The sequence below is a fragment of the Ornithodoros turicata genome, chromosome 1 (assembly GCF_037126465.1).
Source record: "Ornithodoros turicata isolate Travis chromosome 1, ASM3712646v1, whole genome shotgun sequence".
NCBI lineage: Eukaryota > Metazoa > Arthropoda > Arachnida > Ixodida > Argasidae > Ornithodoros > Ornithodoros turicata.
In genome coordinates, this window is record NC_088201.1 from 100227891 (window position 1) to 100245079 (window position 17189).

The window sequence follows — 17189 nt, forward strand, 5'->3', positions numbered from 1 at the left end:
CGGACAACGGCAGGTGGGAGGAGGACCACATTCCAGCATCGCAAGCTCGCTCTCCCTCAAGTCCACCTAGGGCCGGTCAACCATCCCCCCAAGAGACTACTTCCCAGGGCGGGGTTCCCGGGATTACCCGCTATAACCTTCGCCCACGTAAGCGACCGAGGTGACGTTTTTGGTTTTTCTGATGCAGGCCCCGAGCGAGGTCCCGCACTCCATGAGACCAACGAAGCCGAGCCCCGGGCCACGACGTCCGTCCACCCACCTATGGTGCGACTCCTTGCAACCGCCCTACTTGTCACGTTGCGACCTGGACGGTTCTGCGAGAGGACACCAGTGTCTCCTTTGTATCCCGCAGACGCTGGCGCGACCAAGCCCGACCTCTTCGAGGGGACCCAGTTGCCCAGGTCCCCGAGCCCTTCCAAGGACTCACCCTCCAGGATAGACACCCAACTGAGCCGCCGGCCATCTAGAGCCCGGAAGAGAGGAGTCTCCTCTGTCCTCTTTGTGGGGTGCTACAAGTCAGCCCGGAAGCTCATCGGGCGGGGCCTCTCCACCTCACCCGTGCGCAGCAGCAAGCATCTACAGCGGCTCCCATGCTTGGAATGCAAGACTTGGAAGCCGCATTGGCTCTGGTGCGCCGCTACCAACCCCATCTTCTCACCAGGACACCAGTCCGGGTCCGCCCGCAACATGAACGGATTTTGGACCTTCCCGACTTCCCGGACATCTATGTTTTTCTGTGAGGGGAAGATGTGGACGCCACAAGGTGGCAACGTATCGGCACAGCAGGGAAGGGCGAGAGCCGGGACTCCCTCTCCCCGGAACTGCTTAAAGTAGTGGGCAAGCAAAAAGTGACAGAGGGGTGTTCGCCGCGGACTGGAAGTGAACGGAGAACGCACGTCAGCACGTCTGCCGCCTAGCGATAACCATGTAAGCAATAAACGTTGTATTGCTGCATTTCTTGGTTGTGTCTGTGTCATCGGGACGCTGTAAGACGGGACGGCAGGGAAACCCCGGTGGGGTTTGCGGAACGGAATCCCACAGTATGTATCAGTTGAGGTATGAATTCTTCGTTAGCTATCGCCTTGGAGTATTCGGTGTCTCTTCATAGATATCCGCTGCCCGCTTCGTGCATGAAACTTGGGACCCAGTTTCACTGGGCTCGGAGGATGGGAAAAGTCAGATCGTCAACCTGCGCTCAGAAACAACGACGAGGTCAAGGTGTGAGAGACGGCGCGTTTAGAGAGGTGGAGCACGATTGAGAACAACGAATGGACAGTTGGAACTTGGATGTCAAGTTGGAATGAATAAACGGCTGAGACTTCAACTCTGTTGTCTGTTTGCAGACTTGGGAACGGCTTAACTTTATACTTTGGCCGAATGTTAATTAACCATACTTATCTAGTTTGAAAATGTGTTGAGTCAATAGCACTACCTCGCCTCGGTGACCAATTTCCTCGACGTATTGCTTCTGTCCCCGAAGCTTTCTCTGTTCCTTCGCTTCTCTATGTGAGTGGTGGTGGTGGTTGCCCCGTGGCCCCGCTTATCTAATTCCAACGTAACGGCCGAATCATGTGAAATAGACAGACAGGTATAAACGAAATGCTGTCAAACTTACTTTACCTGGACTGTGGACATCACTGATGCCACTGAGTGTTGGTCTCATCGTGAAAAACAATTTCACAAATTGCAATTTGAATCAAATTCGTGTCTTGGTTTGATTAGGTCGCGATAAGTTCGAGATTGCCCATAGAACATTTGATAAAAGCGATATTACAGATGCTTGTGCTGTGATCTTGGCTGAAGCTGGCACGTTGCTAAGTGATATCCTACTTTCAAACACGGTCATCTCAGATATCGCACATATAAGCTTTGATTTTGATATTTGTGATTTTGGTATTGTGGATCTTGAGGTCTGAGATTTTGAACGCTGAGATGCCATGATAAGACAGATGTTGTTCCAGAAAATTCGCTAGCTACCTAGCTAGGAGCTTTGACTCCCTTATTTTATCAAGTACAGCTAGTAGCATCTCCAAGACACAGGTTTCCAGGCTCCAACTTTTCATGCAAGTAGGAACGAGTGTGAAATTTGCACGACTGTTTTGTTTATCATTTCTCACGCCGATCTCTTCAAAAATCTATTGGGACACACGGATTCTTGCGGAATCACTTTTATCTCAACTCGCTGGCTACTTGTCGTGCGTTCTGTTTTCAGAAATTGGTTCTTTGTGCTAATGGTGCTAACCTAACCCACTGATTGCGCAGCACGAAACAGCCAGAAGGCACCGTAACCTAGATGTATATTTAAGAAGGGTTGAGGATTGGGCTAGTTGGTAATGAGACATCTGAACTGAGAGCGCATGGTACACGGACAAAGAACGGAGAAATAGACAGGAATAGTTTAGTCTTGTTTATTGCGATGATATGGCAATCTCGATAGATAGATTCACATCCTTAAGTGTTACAATGATAAGCCAACCACCCCTCTTTTTTCTTGATGTTCACATGGTTCCGGTGTTCGCGCAAGCGATCATTAATGCATCGCCCTGTTTGGCCTATATAACATTTTCCACAAGTGAGTGGTAACTTAGACTAGACTAAACTAACAAGGGAAATAATAGAAGCAGAAAAGATAAATAACCATCAAGATGTATGCGTTAGCACACCTTCTCTATCTCTAACCGAAAAGGAACTGATCTTCCTCAGAACCGGTGCGCCCAGAAAGTGACACGTGTGCTGTGAGGGGTTTCTGCTTTTTGCTCATTTTCTTCAATAAACTTTGTTGGAAGTTAGCGCCCCGTCCTGTCTATTTCTCCGTTCTTTGTCCGTGTACCTTGCGCTCTCAGTTCAGGTGTCTAGATGTATAGCTGGAATAAGGGTTTTGGGTCCATGACCTCCTTTTTGAAATAATGTGAGCAGTGGCAAAAAAAAAAAAAAAGGCACGATGAACGTTAAGGGAACTGTAAGGTGAATTGCAACTCAGGGTAACCTTAAGGCCTTTCCAAAGCCTATGAACAGTACATATCAGGTCCGAAATATTTCTTTTAGAATCCCTCTTTTCTTTGAGCAATCGAATTTCAAAGATTGCATTCGAACGCAAGGCTGAGTACTCCATAAGTAGCAACACTGGGTTGGCTCGTGTCGACTAGACTATCGCTAGTCTCGCCTTCCTCATCCGCGTCCCAGTCTGTGGCGAAACCGAAACCGATATGTTTTGGGTTACGCGACAGTTTAAAATGCTGTGAACGAATTCCAGTATGTTAGTTTTGCCTGAATACCCTTTTCTAAAGCCATGCTGGAATTAAAAAAAAAAAAACAGATTGATAGACTCAACACGGTTAACAACGTGCTGGTCAGTCATGGGCAGTATCGAAGATACATTTATCTTCGATACTATCTTTCGATACATTTTGTGTATCGGAATTAGGTATCGCGTGCAAGAAATGGGAGTATCGGTATCGAAAATACATTTTTAGTGTATCGTGTATTTTAATGATACCCGATGCTAAAAAAAAGATGCAAATATTGAGGCTGTTGTGAGACTTCGGGTCGGCGGCACTCAGACGGTACTACTAGCCAGGCCGCAGCGGCGTAGGCATGTCGACCATAAATTCGCTCGAAGCTTACGCACGTGCGCGCGCTCCATCGTCAAGGTCGCCAGGAAAGGAGATGGGCCGTGCTCTGGGACGCGGGCACGCGCGGCTTCCAGTTGGTTCCAGAACAATCTTTCTAGGTGAGCGCGCCGAAGACGCTAGACGTTATCCATAGCGACCTTACAGAGGACCAACCGCACGGCTTCTGGAACTGCGCTTCCCCATGTCCCCTTGCTCAGTGCGCAAGAGCACGTCCACTTAACTTGAAGTGTGGATTCCACGTCTGTCATCCCGAAAGAATAGTCGCCGGCTTGGCTTGAGCACTGTAACCCGTAGTACAGCTCACAATTCACAACAGCCATCTAAGAAAGTCAAGTAACAGCTATGGCTGACGAACTCCGGTGTGCCATCTGTATAGTCAAGTGCTCACAGACCGGTACGCATGAAGAACATTAACTTACAGAATTGTTTTTTGCTAGGCTGCTTATGGAAGCAATCGTTTCAACGTACCGCTTCAGTCCAATCTAAAGTTCTAACAAGGCTAGCTGCTCAGACAGTGCAGCTTCATTAAATCCGTGTGGTCGGATATGTTTAACCCCTTTCAGAAAGAGTGCGCTATAAAAATACACTAAAGGATCCACAAATAATGGAGACATTTTTTACTTCCCTTATCATATTACCAGGTTTATTATATTAGGATTTCAGTGATGTAAACTTCGCTAATTATAACACCAGCTTTATTATAATCGGGATTTCAGTACTGTATCGAAGTGTCGACGATACAGTATCGAGTATCTGTAAGAAAAATTTATTTCGGTTCTGTATCTTGTATCGGTATCGGAAATACAATTTTTGAGGGTATTGAGTATCGGTATCGAAGATACTTTTTTGAAATATTGTGCCCAGCCCTGGTGCTTGTATATGATGCGCTCCATTAGTTTACATGGAACCCTAAAAAGTGGAGCTGGTTAGCAAACAGAAAGAGCATAGTTGACACCTCTTCTGAAAACAGGAATTAGCTTGTGACCTATGTCCTCAACTCAGACACATACAAAGCACCTTTCACACAGATTAACGCATCTTCGTTCCAGCACTTTCACCTTAAAATGTTCACCGCTGTTGAGTGGTCTGTCATTCTTGTAACACAGATCTTAATTGAAATGCAGGTGCAAAGGGATGCTCTGAAAGAAGAGGTGTTTGGTTTTAGTCCTCTTAATGGTTCCGAAAATGAAAACAAACTTCACAGTGACTATTCTTCTGAAATAAACCCCAGAAGAAAAGCAAAAAATATATCTGGCCATATCATTGTATCCAACTGAAACCTGGCAGTTCAATTGAATAATGCCGGTTGAAGATGCTGATGATTATTATTCAGTTTTAATGGCGCATAAGCAACTCATGCTATAGTGCGCCAAAACCATGGTAAAATTGTGACTAGTTAAAAATCAGACGATTATACTAAACTAATATTATGACAAAAATAAGCAGACGAAGAAAAGGCAGAAACAATTGTTGTCATTGTGTGGCTGGTGTCGAGTTTGCCACACTATAGGTGTTGAATAATAATGTACGCTAGATATGCTATAGCATCAAAAGTTCAGTGATATACCACTCAATATATGGTGGGGATATGTGAAACCAATATAACACATACTTATATCTCAAACCCTCTTGAAAAGGGCAGTCCAGGACTATCGGATTTGTCAGGCTCGATACAAAGCCAATAAGCACAGTGTGGAATGACTGTTTCATCTTTCGAAAGCAGAGGTGCAGCCACCACGACCCTTCGTCATCTCAATGCTTCAGAGCGGCATAGCCTAGTATGAAGCCATCAGAAGGGTCACATAAAGTAGTATAACAGGGTTCATGAAGCCGACGGTTCTGTTGGATGCGTAAGAAAGCATACGTGTTACACAACAGTTATATGAATGATCGGATGCACTTGCATGGTTTTCAGTGCGTAGACTTGAAACTGTAAAATAAATGTGCAAACCTTGTTGAAACTACTTTCCCCCTGAACCACACGAGAGCACACTTGGTTTCTTTAGATGAAGGTTCAAATAATTCAACTTCAGCATTTGTAGTACATCATCAGGTCCCGATGCTCCTTTGAGCACACAAAATTTCGCTGAGGCGAGTGACTGCCGTTGCGGTTCGTTGCTTCGCAGCAGATCAAGAACAGTGAAACGTGAATATAGGTGACGATAGGTGAAACAGTGAATGATAGGTGAAACGTTCAGAATATCGCGAACTCCAACACCAAATCAAATGACCCGACAAAGGCACGATGAGCCGGGAATCACACAAGTTCGCAAGCTCGTCATATGACAACGATTACAGCTGACCGGATACGGAACCATATGGAACGCCGTGCACAGATTGAAAAGGCAATCGTAGAACTTACTGCAGGTGCTAAATGCAGGGCATATTTTTCTTCTTGAGACTCTGTAACAAAAACATATTAAGATATAAATGCCATTTTATGAAGGGAATTGACAGGTTATTGCGCGACCACGTGACGCGTTTGAGCCAATTGTGGGTGTCGCCAGTAGCCTTCATGCCGACGTTATTTTGATGGTGAGCCGGGGTGGATATTTTTATTTATTTATTTATTTTATTTCACTATACTGTTGGCTCTGTCGAGCCTCAACAGGAGTGGGGGCACACGCCCAAGTCAGGAAAAAGCAGAAACATGCACCACGAAAGAGCATTTCAAGTAATAGCAATTAACACGACAAAAAGAAAAGAAAAGAAAAAGAAAACAAACAACCAGGCAACACCAACTCCAACTCGTTTACGTATCATAATCGTCAAGGACATCACAGGGGAGACACCACAGATGATGTACTACGAAAGAGCATTTCAAAAATAGCAACAAAGATAAATAGTAATAAGCAAAGCAACAAAATTTCGTTTACGCATCAAGGTCCACTGGAATACCATGTTCACTTGTAAGGTGGGTGTCAAGCCAACTAGAAAAATCACTGCAGGATTTCAGGTGACATATGTCAGCGGGCAGTTCATTCCAATTTGAAACTGTTCGAGGTATAAAGGAGAACTTGAAGATGTCGGTCCTGCACTTGGGTTCCTTTAAGGATAAAGCATGACGGTCACGAATCACTAGATGCTCCTGCAAGTTGACCATGTTTTTTATTCTGCCTTGAATTTGACCATGGAGTATCAAGTATAGGAATTTCAGCTTCTCGCTCATACTTCGGACCTCAATGGTTTTCAAGTCCGCCAATCCACACATGGCCGTCGGGGAATCCAACCTGCTATATCTATTATAAATAAACCGGACAGCGATACGTTGTAGTTTTCCCAGCTCCGCCTTCAGACTTGCAGTGTATGGATCCCAGACGACCTTGGCGTACATAATAAGAGGTAGGACCAGAGAATTGTAGGACAGCAATCGCACTTCAGCTGAGGCGTAGCGTAATGTCCTCCTAAGGTAGAATAAACGAGTCCTAGCTTTGGAGGCAATATAGTGAACATGCCCATTCCACCTCAAGTCAGACGTGATAACCACGCCCAAATATTTATACCGGTCCACATTCTGGATTTGATTCCCCTTAAGAAAATAATACGTCTGCGAGACAGATTTTTTCGGGTTACTGACATACACAGTTTTGTTTATGTTCAGTGTCATTTGCCAGTTCTCACACCACTCGTCGATCTTATCTAGACTGCTTTGTAAGGTATTTCTGTCGCTTTCTGAATGAATTTCCTGGTACAGCATACAGTCATCAGCAAACATGCAGGCTCTACAGCCTTTCTTAAGGAGCAGATCCTTCACGTAAATCAGAAACAATAAGGGTACAGATCCCTGTGGTACCTCAGATGACACCGGTCTACAACGAGACTTGTGGCCATCAAAATCAATGAACTGACTTCCTTCATGAAGATAATTTCGAAACAGGGCTACGATCTTAGAGTTAGGAATAATTGTTTCACCTATCCGTACACCACACACCTATAGTATCCTCGAAAACCTCTGATGGGAGGCAAGGGGGATGACCAAGGGCTCACTTACACGAAATGTGCCTATGTCAGCAAAATTTTCATCTTGCCACTACATGTCTCCAGTTCCAGCCATCAGTATGCACCAGCTTGTCTCTCTTGCCAAGACACCCTTGTTTCGATGGTCCTAACGCTGATAGCCTTGATAAGACGTAGACGAGAACTCCCTCCTCATTGCTCGGACAACGCATCCAGGAACCTGTCGTCTGTTCCTTGGGCCAAGGTATCCCCAGACCCATCTTGTGAATGACGAGTATGCCGTGAACCTCAGGCAGCTGGAAAAGACAACACCACATGACGTTTCTTTTTGTTTAGCATCATATCTTGTGGGCATTTGCATACCTGCCAAATCTCCACCAGTGTTGGGAAGACAATGGCCAGAACAGAAGAACATACACTATCCCAACCTTGGAGTTCAAAGCCTGTGCATTAATTCCTTAGTTACAGGGTCTTACGCGTTTTGAATGTGGAAGGTTGGCAGATGTGCAACATAGTACAACAGGAAAATGTCCGCCTCTTTCAGGATGAGCCCGATTCCAACTGCTAACTCCCTCCCAAACCAGCTTCCCTCCAATTTCGGCAAAATCCAATTTCTCCCAAAATATGTTACTCTTACATTCTTCAGTAACATGCTTCCACAAGGGCACCTCAAATGCTTCTGTTTTCAGACTTGTAAGACTTTCCTTCAGAGTTTAAAATTCCCACTGGATTCAATCAGGGTTTTGTGTTGCCAATCAGGGCATGGCTAACTGGCATAATTGAGAGCATGTCGAGACTAGCTGAGGCGGCTGTGTTGCTTCACTTTTCCTAATGGAATTGTTGGACCAGGATTCTCTGGATCGTTCCACGGCTGTCGTCCACGCTTATGATTTATGGGGGACAAACTTGTGTAGGCCAAAAAGCTGCTGAGAATAGTCGCCCTTTTGTATACAGCTCTTGTCCACTTTGGGTGCGACAATTTGCATAACCAACAACACCCGACAAGCACCCGAGTTTACCCTTCCGAATCTTGATGAGGGGTCATTTAAACCGAAACATTCATTACGGTCGTGATCATAAAGCAAACGAGAGAGCACTGCAGCAGACTTACCTGTGGTCCTGGAGATTGAGTCGCCTAAAATGTTGATCATAGCGGCAGAATTGAGGCGCGTACACCACTAGAAGCTCTCTACGGAGGCAGATGTCCCTGAGTAATGGGTGTTGTGTTATACACTGCACGGCGGCACTGTTGAACATTTCTACCACCCTGGTAACAGAATGGCAACACAGGCGCTCGTCGGGCTCCTGTGGGTCGCAGACTCCACACAGACACCTGCCGATTTCAACATTCTAAACTGTTTCGCAGATCCGACGGCAACCATGCAAAGAGATACGTAACCTAAAAATGTCATCCCGCGGGTTAGCCGCAGCCACATCTCGTGGATGGTCGGCGGGTTCCAGAGGCATTGGGTTCGTAGTGTATGGGTCATCATCCAGCATTAACTCGTCGCCGCTACTGCTAACATGTCAGAATCTCCCCCAGACAGAGAAACATCACTCTCGTTTTGCGACTATATGTTTCCTCTCTTCGCTTCGCGATCGCCTAACAGGTGCGCGGCTCGCATTTGCCCAGGGCGCGCCTTGATTGGCCTTATCCGTGTGACGTTTGCTCCCACTTTTAGAGAGCGAGGGCGCAAGGATTCCGGTTTCTTTTTCATCGGATTGCGCGAAAAGTACGCCGCGGATCGAAATGGTATTTTCGGGCCCACTTCAGTGGCCGGCAAGGAATTAGAATCGCATTAGTTTCGAAATTGACCTCGGAGAATGCGACTGTCCCTTTAAGGTTAGAAGCGAGTGATTTGGGGGTATGTTGGGAGTACAGGAGTAGGGATCAGGAACTACTGGTTTACGACGTATATCTAGAAGACGGTAAAGAATGCTGTCGCGTTTGATGTTATTTAATGTTCCGTCAACAGATCCTGTGAGCATAAAATGAATGAAAGTTTTGTAGAAAAAATAACAGGCTAGAGCAGGCTGGATTCCCCCGATTCGGTCATATACGATGTTCTAGGTAGGGTTTTGAAACAAGTGAAATCTGGAGCACATGAGAAACCCGAAAGGGAAGAATAAGAAAATACGGGGTCATAGTTTATGTACACACAGGTTAAACAAATATTCAAAACCGCATGGTATTGAGGTAGTTTTCCAAAGAGGCTATCGCTCGGATTCTTTGATCAGTCAAGTCAATAAGGATATTAGAAAAGGGTGTCAGATTAAACATGGGAACAAAGTTGTGGACTGTCAAATTGGGTGCGTGTATAGTATCCCGTTAAAGTGCGGGAAGGTGCATGTAGGTGAGACTTCCCGTTGTGTTAATACAAGATTAAAAGAACATCATTCGAACGTATCTAACAAGTGTAGTACCTTCCCAAGCAGCACAATGTACTCAAAGTCGAGTGCAATAGGGGTGCACGGGTAGGTGGAAGGCTGAAGGAATGAACAGACTCGTGAAACTAAAGAACACTGATAAGACACATACCGTCCACCCACCAATATTTGCACTCGACTCTCAGTACATTGTGCTGCTTGGTTTGGGGGAACATTTGGCCACGTGTGTTGGGTGCGAAGCATTACCCAAGCAGCACAATGTACTGAAAGTCGAGTGCAATAGGGGTGGACGGTATGCGTCTTATCAATGTTCTGTTGATTCAGGAGTCTGTTCAAGGCCGTTCACCTACCCGTCCACCCCTATTGCACTCGACTTTCAGTACATTGTGCTGCTTGGGATATTTACTAACGGGAAGATTATTTTTAATTGCAGCAAATCAGGTTGTTTGTTGTACAGGGAGGTCGTAGAGATAAGAAAAGCGGGTCCGAGTGGTATCAGTAAACCCTCTGTGTTCCTTTCCGATAAGGTGAACTTTCCTGTGACCTAGGTGCTGCTCGGCGGTTCTGGAATGTTCGACAGGAGAGCGAAGGGGAGAGGATGCTGTATTATAAAAGGGGGAATTCTTTGGTTGGCAGCACAGTGCCGTGTTTGCCTGTCCTTTGTCCTTTTTGTTGTCCCCTCCCACTGGGTTTTTTTTTATCGCTTTTAATATGATCTATGTAGAACATTGTTCCAAAGATACTATAACAAATTTGAAGTAATTTTATTAAATTTGTAATGTTTCTCATTTTGATAGATTGGTTGAACAGCGCGATTCCGAAAAGATAGCGCGCGACAGCTTTCGATTACAGAGCTTTAAACATACCCTTCCCTCCATACCCTTCAAGTGTGGCTTTTCAGTACAACCTTTGCCTTCTTGTGGGGTAGCTTCCACCTATGATACGAATACGAGGCAGCAGAAAATACAGAAAACGACTGTAGCTGACCAGAAAATATTAATTCATTATTGGAGATACCGTGTTGATATTTATTAAATCAACACTTCTTTTGAACGCATTTTAGTTGAGTATTTGAACACAAACGGTGCATTGCCGAGCAGCAGATTTCGCGGAGCTAGTACCGGAGGGAACGCGAGCGCCCCAGCCGAGACTGATACAAGGAATTTGGCTGTCATTCTCCAGCCGAGTTCGGTCTCCTTAGGACCAGCTCACTTGGCGACGCCCGACGCGACGTCATGAGCGTCTGTTGCTCCAATGTTGCTCGGCTTCTTTTCTGTGTCCGGTCACATTAGAAAAAAAAAAATGCAGTGGACAATGTGACGTTTAAAGGGCTGTTTTTGCGCAAAACTTACCCCTTGCTTGCTGTGGAAAACATGTCGTTTTCGGAAAGTTCGCACTCTTTGCTAATACGCCCAAATGATTGAATAGTGCGCCACATAAATGTGTACAAATATTCTACTGTCGTGATGTTCTCCATGGCGAGAAAACAGATACCAGGAATCACTGTACTGCAGGATTATAATGACATTCGTAACTGGTAAATAGGGGCATATCGTAGCCGACAGTTCATTAAAAATCCGTCGTAAAATAACGACGATATGCTTTCATTACATCGGACTCCTCCACATCCTTCCTCCAGATCGTCATGTTGGTATTCTTCGTATAATTTACCGTAGTACTAGGCATGATGTAGTGATACAAGAGTGCGTTTCCAACAACCATTTGGCTGCTTTCAAAGTTTACAAACCGTCTGCACTCGTGAATCCCGCATTCCACGACTCCTAGAGGCCTGACCAGATACTTGCTGCGCAGTCTCGGTCTCCATACATGCGTGTCAGCCTTAGTGCTCTCGAAAAGAAAAAGTCTTCCTCTAACAGTCTCGTTAGGAACCGCCCAGAACACGTGTCGGAAAAGAAAACAGGTTCCTTGAGGAGGCAAAGTATTCGCCAATTGAGCTAAAGTCACTCGTTCACCAGATTTCGTTGGAAAAGGGAATAAGAACTCGTCTATGTCCACCAGGGTGACATATTCAAACCGTCCCATATGTCTGTAGATGCAGTCCTGAATGAAAGCGAGTTGCCCCCTTTCCCAGACCATGTCCCACACGTCTAGTGTCCATGGCAGGAAGGTGACGTCGTACTTATTTGGAAGCTGCGTGATGAGCAAGTTCAGGTGCGCCGATGCCGTCAACTCGTGGTAAAACGTGAAATGCCTTACACCATGCACTGCGTAGTAGGCAAGGAACTGAGCGAACTCCGTGCTCGTCGGCTTCCCTGCGAAGAATGGTCTCACACAAACAGCGACCCCACTGCCGTGTTCATTATGACGTTGGATAGGTAGGGACTCAATGCGTATCGTCGCTGTCTTTGCAAGTCCGCCTGAGGTGCGCGCAAGGAAGGTGAAGCTTCGCAGAGTTGAACGCATTGGTTTTCGAGTCCTGCAAACGAAGAATACTGTATGGAATGGCATTCCATGGTGCTCCTGGATGTCCTCCACGTTTGCTATATGTAATGTTTCATTTAGGAGACAATGGAAAGTGTAAATAACGGGCAGGTCCGTCTGTAGTATTCCGATAATTCGCAGGACATTGTTGCTTTTGAACCGATCATCAATATATGCAGAATACACATAAACTGAGGAAGTGACAGCGACCCAGTCGATGTCACACCTCGTTACGGTCGAATGTAGCAGCAGTATACTTTGCTATGCTCGTGGAAGCTAGCAGCACTTCTGTATAGCTGTTTCTCTTGAAGTCAGTCTTGTTGATGCGCATAGTGGATATGTATTTCATGTTGTAGACGGTAACTGCGGAGCAGAGCAAGAGGAAAAGTCTTCGGAGGAACTTTGAATTTGGCATGTTCACTGCTGTGCCGCTGTACCTCTGAATACCTCTATGTTTCCTCAAATGACTATTCTTGTCATGTGCTGTATGACAGCGAATTCTAGTTTGGAAATAGCTAGTAACTAATGAATGAGGAAACATACGTTCTACTCAACGTCGTTGACGATGCCGCCGTTATCCAGAATGGCGTTACTCTTCTACTTCTTCTTCCAGTGGAGATATGGTAAGAAATCAAGGATACGATAACACACCGTCTAGAGCGGATCCTCAGAAAGGTCGCAGATGGCAGCACTGCACATTGGAGGTGGTAGACGCTACACATGCATCAATATTAAAGGGAAGGTCTTCGTGCCCCCTGCCCTCTCATAAAGTGTACCATCCGATTGCACTTTGTTTAAAATGGGATACTGCGAATTTACGCCACAAAGCACATCACGGTTATTAAATAACCGAATTGCAGAGCATACCGTGATCTCTGTTGGCAACAATAAGAATGGTGACGTCCATAGGAGAGGCATCCAATGTATTGCTCCGTAGACGAAAGCGTGCTGGGCGAATGCAATGCATCCTGGACATGTCTTGGTCGCACTTCACAGCAAACGTGAAGGTACACGTGACCGGCGCCCGCGATCGGCGGCAAAACCGGTTGTAAACAATGCGCTTGTTGTTTCTCCGCGACGTTTTGGATGTCTTTCGATCATGGTGATTATTTTTATCCGATAATCTCGCAGTAAAACGCGCAGTTTTGCACATACGGCCTCGTACAGTTGACGACTTCCAAAGATGTGATGACCACCGCGCGTTAAGACTCACTCAGCCGATGCGATGTACTTAAACTATATATAAAGGAGAAATGGCTACCATGTTGCGGAAGGGGCACCGCATAGTTTACGCTGGCAAAATACGTTCATCTCTTCGCGTTATGACGACGGAAATATGTCGGTAAGCGGCAATACGACATCTAAACGAAGCCACATGACCTCAAAATGACGTTTTCTATGACGTGCGACCAGGACAAGACGGCGGTTTTGCCAAAAGCACCCGCTTGAGGGTAGTTACAACAATGGCGGGTTTGTGTCACCCCTGTGGTTACGTCGCCCTGCGGGAATGTCCGTGATAGGATGCAGAAACCTTCTGCTTTTATGCGTGCTAGCGCGCCAGCGTGAGCGGACGACTGTCAGACGTGACTCGGGACCGCGGGAATTCTCTACATTTTCTTTCAGTTCTCAGGCAAAAGAGTGGAACGTCTAGAACATTTGTAGCAACTATGTCAATCCTCAGAGACAAGTTAAAAGACGCAGGACAACCCCACCCACAATCACAAATCTCAAGTCGTGTGTCATCGGCGCGCGTGGTCGTATTACAGCTCCGACCAAAAATATATTACGCGCGCTTCCGTTACACTCCCCGTTGCACACTGATCATGTCTCAAAATAAAGTGTCGCTGACGCCGTACATAGAGAAGGAGTGCATGTTTATTTAAAAACTGCATTAGATACTCGCGGAAAGAAAGCACGTACCCTATGTTCCACATATCCGTTTATGCGCCACATTCTTGGAAACCCCACAGTTACAGCACGGACTACATTCCCGGCTTGCGGAGAGCGTCCGCATTTCGACAGCAAAGGGGAGGTTATGGGGATGACTCAACCCAATATCCTTCTGCAAGTTGCAAATGCCATGGCAACGCGGGGACAGCTGCAAACTGCCCCGGCAGCACAAATCCTCGGGAAAAGAATGGGAACGCAATGGGGGCTTCGGCTCCTGAACGGGCGATAGTGCCCGACTGGTTTCCCAACGGTGTGGGAACTGAGGAGGTAGAACATAAGAGAAGATAAGCTAGTCATCATTATAAGCTAGTCATCTATTATCATATGACGCGATGCAAGTGATAGACAAGCATGATGCGCAGGCGGAGTCTACAATTCTAATCATCATAACATGCGGCACACAGTTCCAATAAGATTTTGGAAGAATCGAATCACACAACTGTCATCAGAAATGTTTAACCACTATACAATGAAGATGAGCACCATGCATAAGATACGTAATTATAATAAGTAAATATTTCTTTTGCAAACTTAACCAAAACAGCACACATAAACGTAGCTCCAATTCACAGAATGTACCCGAGGTTTTTTCATTAGCCATACTGAAAAACTATGAGTCTATTCATTATGTCACGGCATATGAGGCACTACAAATGAGAAGGACATACTTTAATTTTAGAAGATTTTAGCTCATAATGAATCCAAACACAAACTCCAACACCAAAGGCTCTTGTTTAAATTTTCAAACTCAAAACTGTACACTCTTTCTTACAATTTTTTATGATATAGATTAAAAAGATGTCTATATAGTCACACATTGTATACAAGATATTTGTTTGTACATTAATTGCTAAAATTTACCAGATCACATTCCGGAGCAGTGGTGAATATCACACATCAGTAAGTGTTTAATTAAAATTTGAACTGCTGCCGCAATTTACGAATTGAGTTGTAGAAAGTATAATTTCACAGCTTTAGCTGGTTCACTTTGATACGCGAAAGTTTTAAGAACTCTTTCACGGTGACGAAGAATTGAATTCAGTCTATTGATATTTTATATATACTCTATAACGTAATGTGAATTCTCCATGTCGCGGATAGTAAAAGTTACGAATATTTTTCGAACGAAATTTACTTAAAACTCGAAGAAACGATCATCCGCGTCGTCGAATGCGTTTCGGCAACACGCCGGGCAGCGTTTCCGGGACACCCTTCCGAAACCGAACGCCATTCGGCGCCCGACGCGTTAACGCGGCATCGCACGCGAGCGTGTTGCTTTCTTCCGGAAACGGGTAAAACTTTGTATGAAGATTCTTGAATGGCGTACAAGAGAGTATTAAATGAAAATCGTCCGGTGGTCCTCCGCAATTGATATGTTTGTTGAGTTTCAATAAGTGATGATACATCAGACCTTGCACGACAATATTGAACTGCTGTTCATTCGACATCGTTGACTGGTAGAATAAAATAAATGGGTTGCCGTGGTAGTGGAATATATCACGTGATAAGATTTTTTATGTACTTTCCATTTCAACCGTTAGGTGTAATTTCAACAAATCCGTAATGAATCGTGCGATATAGACTGCTTGTATATGATAATTTGATGTGATTGCTTTCTTGATTAATGCAATGCCCATAGCAATGATTACAATTACGTTTGGTCTAGTGTATTTCAATTCTTCGTTAGCAAACCTCAAAAACGCCACCATCAATCCCAGTGGTCCTTCCGATGTTGACGTGCAAATATTTTTATAACTATAGTAGATTCGGCATACAAGTTCTCGCATCTTGAATTCCATAATTTGCGCCATATCTCCGAATACGACCATGTCTAGGACGTATCGAAATGCAGCGATAATTGAATCGTTTCGAGGCTCCTCCTTTTCGGAGCAGCTTTTTATCAGGCCCTCCCATGACCTATGGTAACGAGTACAAAATCCGTCCATCTCTTCAACGTATAGCAATTGTCTGTTCTGATTTGTAGTGTGCCTCGACACTTAATTAGGTCATATCGGTGCTAATTGTATTTACTAAATTTATTATGTTATCGCGTTTAGAATGTTATTAGTATCCACCTGACGTTAGAATTATGAAATTCAATTTACAAAAAGATGTGATGTGTATGGAAAAAACGTGTGCTTTCAATGATTCTATGTACAAGACAGCGCTAGAGACCCTCCTTCCCTAACTTGACTTGCGGGAGTCAGTTTATGGCTTTCAACTATACGTTGTATACCAGGACCATTGTTGGATTCCCCTACTCCCTGCGGGCGTAACCTTAAAGTGTACGGGAACTCAGCTTCCCTCTCTCACTTCGTTTCCACTAGTGGGTCCTGAATGAAAAACACGTGTTTCTGTTATGTATTTGCGCGCGTGGTTAGGAAAATGTTTGCCTAAATTAATTACAGCTTTGACTTTGTTTCAGATGATCACTCGATCGATATTAATAAAAATATTCTACTAGATGGGAATGTATTTTTGAGCTGTGTGCGTTGATTTTCACTGTAGCAAACTTTTACATTAATTTGCATTTCAGATGAGTTGTTTGCGGCTTCTGCGTGTAGAAATTACTATTGCAAAGTTATCATAAAACGATGTAATTAAATTTGATTCTCGTTTCGAATGAGTATTGTTTCTATCACTTAGTAAACTTGACTTTCTCTCTTTGCTTCAGATGTTCACTCGATTATATTTTGTGAGTTGAGAATAATGTATGTATAATCGTTGTGTCAGATTTGAAATACATTAAAATGCATCATTTCTCGTTTTGGTTGAGTATTGTTTGCGCCAATAATATTTCTCGTTTGCTTAGATAATGTT

At 44.7% G+C, this 17189-nt stretch overlaps 1 long non-coding RNA gene across 1 annotated transcript; it reads right to left on the bottom strand.

The window, feature by feature from the left end:
• Positions 1-11477: 11477 nt before the first annotated feature.
• Positions 11478-13044, bottom strand: LOC135367093 (uncharacterized). The gene is made up of 2 exons (XR_010414361.1): positions 12963-13044; positions 11478-12414 (listed from the first exon to the last, which is right to left on the bottom strand). It is a non-coding gene; the product is annotated as an uncharacterized LOC135367093 (long non-coding RNA).
• Positions 13045-17189: the final 4145 nt, after the last annotated feature.